General features: G+C 39.7%; 1 long non-coding RNA gene across 1 annotated transcript in view; it reads left to right on the top strand.

Moving 5' to 3' along the window:
* Nucleotides 1–225: 225 nt before the first annotated feature.
* The window catches only part of LOC119144386, a 52,572-nt gene continuing 43,547 nt past the window's right edge, over nt 226–9,250 (top strand). The window contains exon 1 of the long non-coding RNA XR_005103108.1: nt 226–371. This is a non-coding gene — a long non-coding RNA (uncharacterized LOC119144386). The remainder of the gene's footprint in view (nt 372–9,250) is intronic.

Here is a 9,250-nt window from a genome sequence, read left to right as displayed (position 1 = left end):
GCTTTCAGGTGAGAAATACACAATAGCTTCTAAGTTTAATATTTAATTTATTTCATTGAACAGGGAGAACAAGATCCTCCATGTGATTTCTGCCTCTTAAGGGTCTTGGTCTCCAATTCAGGTCAGAGTTTAAGGTTATACTTATAATTAGCACTGGTAGGCATAAGCAGCTTAGAAGCTAGAGCACTGGGGGTTTTTCCTGGGTCTTCAGAGTCAAGACTAGGGGTGACTTATATGGAGGAAACCAAAAAGTTCAAGAGAACAAAGCCATATTGGGTTGTGCAGACCCTTGAATTTGCAGCAAAGCCTGGTATTAGAAGAGGTGAACCCATTTTCTCATGTTTTGTTATGGTTGCCTGGATATCTGGAAGGTCAGTTTTAGCTTGAACAACCCCATAGTTTCAGGAATATAAATGTTTCCTGGATTTCACATGACTTGAAAAGAGTGGCTGTTTACAGGGCCATTGGCTTGTCTTTCTTCTTTGATACTCCATAGATTGAAATTAACCTTAATTTTAGAGTTACATTTGTGGTGATTAGGAATTCTTCTGAGTGCAGCATCTTCTCAAAAATCTTTTAACACAAGCTATTATACCCAACTTCAGGACTAGTTAGTTTTCTTGTGGTTGCACTTTTGTTTGTTTAGTTTTATTTTTGATTTTGTTTTCTTTTTTTTCCCCTGATATTAATTTAGCATTAAGTCTGTGATAGGAAGGAATAGTTTGCATTGCGTAATGTATGTATCTCATAATTGTTGGATGCATATTTGAAACCTTTTCCACAATAATTGGAAAAAAATATGTGGGTATGACATTCAGCACAAAATAAGTGGGGGGACTTGTTTTTCAGCCTTTGAAGTACTTGTGTTTATATTCTTTACTTTTTGAAATACCCAAGGAAATCTCTAGTCAAAGAGTTGTTAGAGCAAATAGACACTGAAACCAATACTAGATTTTTAAGAAAAAAGAGCATTTGGACTTTCAAGTTTAAATAGCAGAGTTTTATTCTTTTATGGATCAAACACCTTCCATGGTTAAAAGTATCATGGCTTTTAATACACAGTTTATGATTTCTGTTATTTCTTCCGCATAATGCAAACATCTTAACTATCACAGTAAATACAGGCATCTTAAATTTATGGTGTATTTGATTTCATTCAGCTGTGTCAGACAACAGCTCTGTATTATACTGCAGCATAAATAAGTATATATACAATATGGTAGTTAATACTTAGACTACAAATTATAGATGTACATTTAAACTAAAATAAAATCCAAAATCCAGCAATGGGAATGAAAGGCAGTGTTATGATTTTTTTTTTCTTTCCATTTCCTTAAGGTGAAATCCAGGGTTATTACTTCCAGGGTGGCTTTTACCTCAGGGATAACATGGCCCATTTTCACCAGAATTTCAGAGGCTTTCGTACAGCTTTTCTTTGTTATCTTATCTTGATGGTGACATGCAGTGGCAGCCTATCACAACAGAGGTAACCTGCAAACCTCCTGGAAACTGCTGCAACACCTAAGTTACAATATGTAAAAACCTCTTACAGCATGTAAGAGGCTGCCAGGACATAGCTTTTGAGAAGTGGTCAGAGTTATTGCAGTGTTCTCATGCTGTCAGGCACTCGTGCCAAAGCCCTCAGTGGGCTATCCACAGGCTCACGGAGACAGAATGGGACAGACTGGGCTGAGTGCAAGATGAAACTTGAAGCCCAGTTTCCTGCTTTCTTAATGCTGGTGCTGTGAAATAGGACAAATACAGCCTGATCACCTTCAAGTTAACATGTTGGTGTAGCAACAACCAGGAGAGAGGTTGCAAGGATGGAATGCAGCATCAGTTAAATGTAACCATGGGTGACTGGCTGGTTTAGGCTGCTTAAAGAGAATTAATATATAAGAATTGAATTACCTGTGTCACTCATCGCTTCAACTTTGTTGGTTTAGAAGAAATACTAGTGGATGATGGCAGTGTGGTGTATGTAGTGGGAGGCATACTGAGTGAAAGGGTTAAAAGACTCTATGTTGCAAAAATAACATAAAGATAGATATAAAAAAAAAAAGAGTTGTCTTATAAAGAAATCTCGTTTCTCTAACTTTGCCATCCTTAGTGTATTAGGGAGTAATATCAATGATACAGATGTAATATGGTATATGAGTTTCCATATTTGGCTAAACCTTCTACTCAAGTAAAGCTCCCTAGTGCAGCTAAGTCTGGTCAGCTGAGGATAAGAATGAGCGACTGAAATAAATAACTTTTTCTTCTTTCCAAGTAACAGCTTTTTGGCAGTCTTGGTAAGAGCACAGTCAGAAATGTGTGCAGTTTGGGACTTCTCATCACAAAACTGAAGTTAACAGGTTAGATGAGATTCAGGAGAGGACAGCTAAAATGCAGATGAACCAACATGCAGTTATGTCTGGAATAACAGACAGATGTGGCTACAGACCACTGTGGTGGGGGTAAAAGAAGAGTGCTGGGTCGTATATAATTTTTTATATACTTTGTCAAAGAGAGAGCTTTGTTGTCTTCAGGAGGCTTTGACTCAAGCATTATTTAATCAACAGTAGGTAAAGAGTAGGTAAAGGTATACCTCTGTAATATAAATACTTTACTAAAAAGCACAAGGAGGACTTGCTTAATAATGGTGGCAGATACTGAAAAGCACAAGGAGGACTTGCTTAATAATGGTGGCAGAATAAGGAGCAGAAGCTTCAAGAACAATAAAGGGAAGGAGAAAGATTATTTTTTTTTAATTATTTTTTTTTTAGTAATTGGTAAAACTGAACAGCAATTCAAAATAGAAATTGCTACAAACAGAAGAACATTTCCTAAAGACAGTGACCTTCAGGCATGATACCATGACCTGACTGGCACTGGTGTCAATCCAGGAACATTCTGCTGAAGCCTGGAGTTACTCTGACTGGTAATGGGAAGCAAAATCTGCCCTCAGGAGATTTATTCTGCAGAGTAGGCAGGATAGTAAAATCAACTGCAGAGTGAGAACTCAGCATTTTTTGTTATGGGAAACTTCTAAAACAGCCAAGGTAAAACCCTGTTAATCTTAGCGCTAAGTAGAAATCATGGTGGAATACAAAAGTGTGAACTCACTTCAAGGCCGTGGTTTTCATGTCCTTTCAAACCTCACCTTTTTTTTGTGAACTGTGCATATGTTCAGTTTAACAATTCTACTTTGTGCTCTTTGTCTTCACATTTAGTCCTTATCAGCTTCCAACAACACTACTTCACATGCAGCTCTATCAAGTTTCCCAAAGCGTTGTCTCTGGAAATCTTTGCAGACCTACAGCTTCCAATTTGTCTGCATTCATGTTTTGGTATCCTATTAAAACAAAATCTAGTTTCTGCCACAGCAGCATAATCCTCAATAAAAGCAGTCAAAAATTCCAGATGATAGGCTGAAATCAGCGATTACAACAGAAAAAAGTGAAGTTATTTATATGATTAATAGCACCATATTAAATGTGATAACCTAGAAAGAGAAATGAGAAGACTGGATAATCTGAGTACTGCAAGTGGCCCATCACAACCTTGAAGTTCAGACAGGGTACATTCAGGACCCTGTTTTCTCCTGTAGATATTGGAATTGGTTGTTGGTTGTTGTTTTTTTTTTTTTTTGTCAACTTTGGTGGCATTTATACCGGTATAAAATTGTGTAAGGGAAAAATTCAGTGTCTGGTTTCTGGGGATTAAAGGGAAAATATTACAGTGGTCTCCTGTTCCATTTCTGAATGCAGGTCTACCACGTACGCTGCTCCAGATATCTGCAACTGAGCTCACACTCATGCAACTTGGGAGGGTAGGAGGTCACCCTTGCCGCAAAGCCTCTTATTGAGGGGATCTTGTTAATCCATACAGCCTGGTTCAAACTAATTAGGATGGATATGGACACTGTAACGAGAAAAATAGGCCACCTGTCCTTGAGAAATCCCCAGGGACACGGGAGTGGAGAGATAGCTGCACAAGTGCTGACTCCAAGGAAGGATCTGCAACAAACTGCAGAGTGTCACTTCCAGCACCTTCTGGCATACCTGATGAAAAGCAATGGCTTTCAACTTTTAAAGGTGAACTACAAGAGCAAAGTAAAAGTTAAACCTAATTAAGCACCAGTTTCTATGCTGAGGTCTTCCTCTGAGAAGACAGTGTGGGACAGTATGAAGAAAAGGACATGATAAGCCACTCTTTTGTGTTTTGGTTTGGTTTGGGGGTTTTTTTGTATGCCCATGGACCCTTCTCGGGCTGTGTTTACTCTGCAAACACGTCATCATTCAACTATGTAAATACCATTTTGTTTTTCCTGTGAACTGCAATCTTGATTATTATTTTTTTAAATACATATACTTTTTATTTTCTTCACTTAGGAAGAGGAAAGGTGTCACAGCAGTTTATCTAACCAGTTCTTGCTCTGAATTCTTCTAAGCAAGGCAGAGTTTGACCCAAGATTTTAAAAAAGAAAGGGTAATTTAATGAAACTTGCATAATTCTCTGAGGGGAGGGTTGTTTTCTATAGTTCTTATTAGCCAGTTCTTGATGATGTGATCCCAGAAAGAAAACTAAAAAATTCCTAATACCCCAAAGCCACACCCTTTCTCCCCAATATAAAAAAAATATAATGAAGAAAATACTTGCACTCTGTAGATCGCTCTAAGCACAGGTATGCAGAGCAAAAGACACATTTTTTTGTTTGTTTAGGCTTTTTTTCAGGAATCACAGAATGGTTGAAGCTAGAAGAGACCTCTGGGAGTCATCTGGTCCCACAATTCTGCTCAAGCAGGGCCACCTAGACCTGGTTGCCCGGGACCATGTCCAGGCAGCTTTTGAATATCTCCAAAGATTGAGACTCCACAGCCTCCAAACATCCTGTGTTTCAGTTTGTGCCTATTGCCCCGGTCCTGTCAGTTCAAGAGGATGTAGTAGTCTACAGTGAACCAAGTAGATGGAAGCTCATTTATGTGTTTTGTTCTAGTGACAAACAGAAGTGTGTAGCATGAGACCATCCCTTGCAATGTCTTTTGGTCCATTTCAGGGAAAGACAGATGTGAGTCTGGCAGTCCACGCTGAAACATCCTCAGCACTGTCAGCCACTTAAGGATGCAGAGTTTGCCTTTCATTCCAAAGATGTGAAATATTACCTTCATTTTTCTTCTAGAATTTAGCCTTCAAACCCACAAATCTCAGCAGGAAGTACCACACCAACCTTTAAAATTGGGCAGTGGGTAGGACTTGTTACTTTCAGTTCCCTTTTAAATTACTGAGCTGCTTTTCCTTAATTTTTTCTCCAGCTACTTGACTTCACAGCTCAGCATTAGCAGTTTCCCTTTTTCTATTTCTAAAAATGTTTTCTTACCCCCCCCCCCCTTTTTTTTTTCTCTTTTATTTGTTTCCTCTCACTTGAGTGGCAGAAGACAGTAGCCATGTCACACTGATACAGCACTGACAGCCCTGGCGGTGTCTTGGCCTTGTTACAGAGAGCTGCCACCAGTTTCTGGCACTAGCCATGGTGATGTTTAGGACAGATGTCCTCTGGCTGTCAGGAAGACATGACATGGACAGCCTTGGCCTGAGGCTGGGAGGGTCTTGTGCAGGGAGGCAAGGGCTGCTCATGGTGATGGAGGGTGTCTGCTGGTCCTTGTTTCTCCTGGTTTTGACAGCCTTAGCTCTAGACAGGGATGTGACCAGATCACGGCATGCTCCTGTCCTCACCCTCCTCCAACACTCAGCCAGAGAGTGTTGCAGCTTTGTACAAGGACATTGACCTAAGGATAAGAGAACACACATAACCCCAGTCTGTACCATGTCATAGTCCTACGGGCAGCTGGAATGTCCCCACAGCTGTGAACAAAGGAAGCTCCACATCGCCCACCTTCTCTTTAGCCTGTCATCACCTCCTAAAACAAACAAACAAAACATCTCAACTGGAAATAGAAGAGTGTATAACAAATTAAATCAACATTTTTAAGTTTTTCACCTTTATGCAAAGAACAGTCTAGCTTGCCAAGACTGTACAGTAATATATTGAATATTCTAGGTGGTTCAGCACTTTACTGAAGGGCCTTTTGCTGTGTTGCCAATGAGTCACATAAATTCACTGGTCACCTTTGGAAATCTTGGTTGAAGCCTGAAGAACTTTTAAAAATGGTTATAATTCAGAATTTATTTTCTTCTTTTATAGTTTTGTCCTTCCTTACTTCAGCATTTCCCTTCAGAAGGACTCCAAAGATCATGATCAAAGCTGCATGGGGGATCACGCTGATCACCACTGCAGGTTACAGGTATAAATTTCTTCTGAACCTACATCACCTCCATACTTTGGGGATCTCCACTGCTCTAATCTCAGTATCCTTGGTGAAAAAAATAAGTTGCTCTCCTGACCCATGGCTGATATAATTTTCACAGCTCCTTTGAACTCACTGCCACTATATCAGTCTGTGATGTTTGGGCCATAAAGATTTGTGAGGGAGTTATTCAGTGATACTCTCAAAAGTTGCCTTTTAGTCAGCAAGCAGAATCTGTAGAATCTAATTATCAGGGGAACACAGATGATTTTATCAATGCTGTAGTGCCCTGTAGTAGCAGTCAATGAAACCAGTGTACTACAGATCACCACAAACCAAAAGAACTGAAGAAGGCCAGTTTTGCAGAAATAATGCTTTTCATGTGCAAAGCAGCACATGTTGCCTAACAAAAGTTCAGAAAGAGACAAGGAGAGGAAGAATATTGGATGTACAAATTCTGAATCTAGATGAGAATGTAGAGAATGTGACTTGATATGAGGATTTTCTTCAAAATCTTACAAGTAATTCTTCTGTGTTTTACATAAGCAAATTCTTAAATATTATGCAAAATGCCACTGCTCTTCACAAATAAAGTGTTGATGAAAAGCAAACGCAGCAGTGTGATTTGAAGTCTAAAGTGCCAACAGATGTTGTTTTTGAATGAACTTCCATTGCTTAACCACTGGGTCTAGTTATTGCCATCTAAAGAGGAAGATGAAGCAACTTTGCATGCTGTGGATGCTGGCTGTCAATTTGCAGCATGCAAATTAAATTGTAGCTAATCCTTAAAAGGCAGTGCCTCTAAACACAATAGGTGGGTGGCTCAATTGTCAAATGCAATGTGGCTGCAAGTTGCCTTTGGAAGCACCTTCCCCCCTTGCCCCCCCCCCCCAACTGGGAGACTCTGCCAGTTCCCCATGTTAAAACCAGAAAACATAAGTGGGATAGATACCTTAACCCAGCTCGCTGTTGTACTGTGATTTCCTGATTGAAATGCCCCAGAACCACATTTCTTGCACCATACTTGTTTCCTTGTTATCAAGCAAGGCCCTGCACTTGCAAAGCTCTCATACATGCCTGCAGCTGTGCAGGGCAGTTTGGCAGTGGGACAAGCTTTAATTGAGAGTGGAGAAGTGCATGGTGAGAAGATGTAGTGGCTTGGGTGCTGCTGAAATGCCAAAAATCTTTGCTTAGAATAATTGCTTCCTGAAGATTATTGCAGGCATATCTAAAACTCTAAATTATGGTAAAATGTGGGAGCTCTCCAAGGTGGCTTTAAGCTGACTTTGCCCTTATTTTACTGCCCTTCTGCTGTGTCAGCAGATCTTGGATGCAACCAGTCATTTGACCTAAAGTACTTATTTGTAATTAGGTGTCAAAAATAAGGTGACAACAGCAGTCTAATTCCAGTGGCTCTGTCTACCTGAAATGCAAATCTCTCTTCATTGAGTAATTAAGCTATGAAATTTAGAGTGCTCAAAGCCTTTGATGTTTTGAAGTAATTAGCAATATGGAGAAAGATACTGCTTTCTGCAAGTGCCAACAGCTGATTTGTAATAAACCCAATGCATTTGGTTTTCTGTTATTAAATAAGTTGTATTATTCATTATTTACCAGTATTTTGCCAGCTGCCAGCATTTGTAAAAATGTTTGTATAGCCCAAATGCACTGCAAAGATGAGCACAAACTGTTCAAGTCATTAATTACCATTTACGTGACTGTAGCACGTAGGAATTGATCCTCATCATATAACAGAGCCCTATCATGCAAGAAGCTGAACAAACCAAAACAAAATTGTTCAAAACTTGATAGCAGGCAATACTGAATAATGAACAAAACAAATATTCAGCAAATAATCTTAAACAACAAATCCTCTGTTGTTTGTATTTTTATGGCATCATGGTAAAATGTGATGAAGACATGCATACCCTCAGCAACTGTTAGGTAGTTTGCAAGCTGGTGCTTTCCTGGGCTGGTGCACAATACACTTGGAGGAAAAAGGCTGGTTTCTTTCCCCGGACACCAAAGTGGCAGACAGGGTCTGCTGGATACTGGGACAGAGAAAGGTAGCAAAGGTGTTGGGACAGGACAGGGAGCATGTCCAGGTTTTGCGGGGAGTCATGGTGGGTAGCAAACAAGGTACAGGACAGGATTAACTCAGCTGCAGGACTGAATTCCTTGTTGGGAGTTTTACATTTAAATGCTTCACCTTAGAAAATGACAATTCACCTCTGGCAAGGTAAACATCTGTGAGCAGTCACAAGCATTGGGAAATATTTAGCACTCTTTCTTTCTCTGACTTACTAAAATGCAAACTTCTGCCCCTACAAATCTGATGTATATTCCATCACTGGTCTTTGAAAGATATTTCTTCTTACCAGCTGGCCTGGTATGCTTAATACTCATACTTTTCATGTGGGGGTATGGGAACTGCTGGTTTAACCTCAGACTTGCCATGCTTTCTTCTGGAGAGCTTCTACAGGCTTATCTGGAAAGCTAACTGGCCTGAGAGCATACAGTTCTTACTTTCATTTTCCTCCATTTAAAGTCTTTATTGCTTGTGGAAGTGGGTATCATTTATCTGATTGGTTATGCCTTTTTATTGTTATTATTATTATTATTTTATAAACAGTTTCTAATGATCACAGGCCATCAGCAGTCTGCAGGCTAACAAGGGAGCAATACCGAGTTCAGCTGTTCAGCTCCTGCAAGGGTAGCCTGTTAGCCATCCCAGCCTGGTCTTTATCTAACTGGTTCTCAAATCCTTCAAAAACGGACCTTCCACATCTTCCTTTGGGGGATGTATCTGGTATTTAGCTACCATTTTATGACATGAACTGGGGCTAGTAGGCTTGTGTAACACACAGGACAATAAACTTTTGACTGAAGAATAAACAAGCTATTGTAAAATATTTAGCAAGATTACTGAGGACTAAAAAGACTTATTATTTTATTGGTAC

The sequence above is a fragment of the Falco rusticolus genome, chromosome 1 (assembly GCF_015220075.1).
Source record: "Falco rusticolus isolate bFalRus1 chromosome 1, bFalRus1.pri, whole genome shotgun sequence".
NCBI classification, from domain to species: domain Eukaryota; kingdom Metazoa; phylum Chordata; class Aves; order Falconiformes; family Falconidae; genus Falco; species Falco rusticolus.
Note: the sequence above shows the minus strand (reverse complement) of the source record. Positions and strands in the feature narration are given on the sequence as shown.